This window comes from Acanthopagrus latus, chromosome 4 (genome assembly GCF_904848185.1).
Source record: "Acanthopagrus latus isolate v.2019 chromosome 4, fAcaLat1.1, whole genome shotgun sequence".
Lineage (NCBI taxonomy): Eukaryota > Metazoa > Chordata > Actinopteri > Spariformes > Sparidae > Acanthopagrus > Acanthopagrus latus.
This window is the reverse complement of record NC_051042.1, coordinates 34,577,132-34,581,457: the sequence shown is the minus strand read 5'-3', so window position 1 is coordinate 34,581,457 and position 4,326 is coordinate 34,577,132. Positions and strand designations below refer to the sequence as shown.

General features: G+C 43.6%; 2 long non-coding RNA genes across 2 annotated transcripts; one reads left to right on the top strand and one right to left on the bottom strand.

Moving 5' to 3' along the window:
• The first annotated feature begins 227 nt into the window (after positions 1 to 227).
• LOC119018196 lies at positions 228 to 2,555 on the top strand. Its single transcript, XR_005074669.1, has 2 exons — positions 228 to 319; positions 1,816 to 2,555. It is a non-coding gene; the product is annotated as an uncharacterized LOC119018196 (long non-coding RNA).
• On the bottom strand, positions 1,318 to 2,189 carry LOC119018195. The gene is made up of 3 exons (XR_005074668.1): positions 2,048 to 2,189; positions 1,768 to 1,977; positions 1,318 to 1,647 (listed from the first exon to the last, which is right to left on the bottom strand). It is a non-coding gene; the product is annotated as an uncharacterized LOC119018195 (long non-coding RNA).
• Positions 2,556 to 4,326: the final 1,771 nt, after the last annotated feature.

The window sequence follows — 4,326 nt, the reverse complement described above, 5'->3', positions numbered from 1 at the left end:
GTTTCTTGTTTTTGATTTTCATTTCTTTGTGTTGTGTCTTGTTGTGTCTTGTGTTTTGATTTTTCATGCCCCACTGTGTCCTTTGAGTTTCTCCCCTGTGATCCTCCCTCTGTCGTCTCCCTTTCCTCCTTGCATGTTTGTCTCCCCCTGTCTGTCGTATTGTTCCCCTCGTTATCTCACCTGTTCCTGTCTTGTAATTAGTGTTGGTGTATTTAGTCTGTGTCCTCCCTGCACTCCCTGTCTGTTCATTCCTTCTGGTTTTGTCTCTGTCTGCTCATGTCCCAGCCTGATGTTCTCCCTGTGCCTCATCTCCTGTTTGGTATGTTTTGGATTTTAGCATTTTGATTTGAAATTTGCCTTTTTGTTGAATTTTGTTTTAGCCTTAGCTGCTACCTTGTTTTTGCCCATGTCAACTTTTGTTTTTCTCGTTCATCTGGGTTTTTGTATTTTTCAGCTTTGTGAATAAAGCTGGCTTTTTGTTTCCCCATATCCTTCAACTGGACTCGCCATGCTGAAACACACCTGGCAGTGATCAGGACACTTCATCAGCAGGAGAAACTCTCCTCACTCTCGTCTTGTTTTCAGAATCAGATGGAGGAGCCACAAAATCATCTTCGCTGCCCAATGAACCTATTCTGTCTCGTATCGTGAATTATTACAACAAGTAGAATTATTCACCGACTCGGTGTGCAGGGTTTGTGTGTATGGACTATTAACAGATTTAAAACTAAAGAAAGGCAGATGTGTTTTTTCATTTGGGATCTTATAATCATAATCAGATAATCCGGCTAATAAACAATAAAAATCACTTTTGAGGTCAGCTGTTGAGTTCAAACATGTCTGAAACACTGTCGCTAACTATCTGTCCCCTCAGCTGCATGAAACTCACACCATCACACAGATTTATTACTTACAGATTATTATTTCTGCCTCACAGCTCACAAATGATCTTTTGGTGTTTACATGTCACTGAACGAACATATAATCGGTCAGGCACGTCTCTTTCAACCTTTTCTCTCACTCGCTCTCTAAATATGCAACAACTTATGTTATATAAGCTGTAAAACATCCATCCATCAGTGTCATGTCGTGTATTGATGCCAGCACGTTGTATGGATTGTGTTCCCACTAATAGACGACCTTCAGCGGTGCTCAGGCAGATCTGATCACGTGTCCAGACATCACATCTGAATAGCAGCTGTAACTGGGTTCTCTGCAGGCAGTATCATTAGTTTAAGTTGTGAGAAATAAGGAAAATAATACGAAGCCACGATCAGGTGGAGGAAGACAACAACATGTCGGCTCTGACACATGAGGTTATTTACTGGCTGTTTGGTTTATTAAAGGCGTCGACATGATGGTGCGTCTGCCCTCAGGTCAGGATGAACTTCCACAGCAGGTATTTACAGGCAGCTCCTGTTTTTATGCAGCACATCTCTGTTCTCTTCATTTATTATCAGCCTGCACTGCAGAGAGTTCACATGTAGGCATGCTTTATTAACCCTGTTACACCCAGCATGCATTTCATTGGGTCTGAGGCCATGCAGGCGAGTGTCATCCCTGCGAGGACATGTGTGACTCTGGTGCCAAAGTACATTGCCAGGCCCAGATGGCTCATTAGTCCGGAGCAGTGAGCCGCTGGCAACTCTGTTAGAAAGAAAAAAAGAAAAGTCCCTCACCTGAAATACAGCTCGGCAGTTCAGAGATGACAAACCTGACAAGAGAGCAGCATGATGACAGAGTGTCAGGATAAATCAGACATCTCACCTCCTCACCTCCACAGAAAGACTCACTGCTCGTCTCTCTGTCCTGAAGGAGCAGCGAGGAGACAAAATGTTTAAGAGGAGGATCTCACCCCTCGCTTCCTTCACCCGAGCCGCCCTCAGCAGCGCGATCCTCCAACAAACTGCCAATATTCTTACTGCAGGAGTCAGGAAGAGATGTCGTACCAGGTCCTGACGCTGTCGCTGGAAGAGGCTGAGAGTGCAACTTTTTAAAAAAACATTGAGATAATTAACCGGTGGCCCGAACGAGAGACGCGGCTCACCTCGTTTCACCTCGTTTCACCTCCTCACGTCTGCTGGAAGCTGCCTGGATGTCAGGAGGAGTCGCAGAGCACCAGGGAGGGAAACCACACAGACTGAGGGGGCTTCTCTTCTGCTTTAAAGGCTAATTCTGGTTAATTAGCTGTTTGTTAAGTCCATGTGTTGCTAATGATATGCCCTCCAAGGTCTCCACTCTTATTCTTGTTGAATTTTTTTTTTATTCTGATTTCAGTGAGATGAAGACGAGTCGGCCCTGTTACCAGGATCAAATGTTGGCATTTCAGGAGGAGCTCAGGTTTCACCATGGCTCGATTCTATCAAGTGACACAGTCAAACATGTCAGTGAGGGAGCCTGCACGAAACCAGAGTCCTGGAACCAGCTCACCTGAATGGAATGCGGCCATCATTAGTGTTAGAAATTCCACCTGTGCTTTTCCTGCTTTGACGAGTCAAAGCGACTGCCGTGAAAATGTTTTATTTGCAACCAAAAAAAAAAATGTTGGAAAGATTTCCAGCCGTGAGAGACTCAAATATTTTAAACACAATGTTTTCTTAAACCTAACCAGAACATAAGCACAACGTCGTCTCAACATTAAACTGAAAATAGAACATGAAGAAACATGAAGTTTCAAGGGTAGCTGTGGTTTAGGAGGTAGAGTGGGTCGTACAGTGATTTAAAGGTCCCAGGCTCCCCCGCTGCAAGTCGAAGTATCTTTGAGTAAGATACTTGTTAGCTTTAGCATTATGAGTTGGATACAGGACGTGTAAGATGACTGACTAAGATGACAGCTTAAAGTTCATACTGGAATGGAGCTGCTAACATTAGCATGAGCTTGAGCAGCGGGGAAGCAAGGCTCGGTTATTAGTGAGCTTTTAGCCTGACATGCTAACGATTGCAGCTAATGTTGGAGCAGATAAACGCGTTTAATCTTCACACTACACTGTCATCTTTTACGTCAGGATGTTGTTATGATGAATAGAGAAATGACTGACAAAACTACATGAAAAGGACAATCAAACATTGAAGCCCCCCTCACGTCCTTAAACATGCTTCACAGCGCTCAGCTTGTGACTGATGACTCCCTTCAGAGGGTCCTTACAGCGTCTCACAGCCTTTGCCATTTCATCGATTAATGGATTGAATCCCCGGGGATCAGAGTAAATCACCCGATTACATCCAGGCTCCTCAGGGAGCTCTCTCCGCTTCTCCCTCCTCTGGAGCAGCAAAGAAATGAAATCCAAGCTCCACGCTGTTGATGCGCTACAGCGGCAGGGTTAAACGTTAAGCAATTATATTAACATTCATGCTTTTTGATTTTCACAAGAGGACGTTTTGCAGCTCCCCTGGGTTCTCAGCGCTGCAGTGGGAGCTGTGTGAAGAGACCTGCAGCCTGGAGACGTCCTGTCTTTAACATGGGCATCAAACACAGAGAACAGTGTCGACCAGCTCAGTCTGAGGAGGAACGCTTTGAGCACTACGTGTTAGAAATCGAGGTTTATGGTGAAATTCAAAGTTTCTTCGCAATCTTTAAAGCTGTATGAATAATTGTTCTGGGCTCTAGGGAGGCAGACGGACTCTAAAACAATCCGACAGACACGCAAACCTTCAATACATGAAGCAGAAATGTTATTTGTAGTAAATAATTGCCCGCAAGTAAAATATTCAAATTAGAAACCATATAAGCTGTTTGCAAAGCTATAAAAATGTAATTATGTCAATAAAAACAATGATTACACACATTTTAACAAAAGTAATAAACTGATATATTTCGTCTTTATGCTTCGGGCCAGTGATAATTAAAAAACTCACATTAGGAACATTTAAATGATAACATTTTATTCAGAGACATGTGGCGATGTGCGCAGTGAGATAATGGTGAGATATCCTTTTAGAATAATAGATGGAGGAGCAGAAATTTTAATCTAAAAGTGCTGCAGTCCTTTTCCATTTCTTGGCTGCTCTGTGGAGGCTTCATAATGAAGCAGCCCTGTGATCTCTCAACATAATTACTGAATTAGAGAGCAAGCAGAGATCAGCGAGAGCTGCGCCTAAAGTACCCTCAGAAAGCTTTCCCCGCGCCGGAGGACAGACGTGCGGCTCTCAGAGGCGACTACCCAGCGTTAATTTGATTATTTGGTTTGTTAGGAAAACACTTTTATTCAATTAGAGACAAAGAACATTTGAATCTCTCAAAAACACTTTGAGAGGCGCTCGTCTCGACTTTGTCTTTGTTACTGAGGACTGTGATGTTCTCAGACTTCATGATTCCCCTGCCGCGCT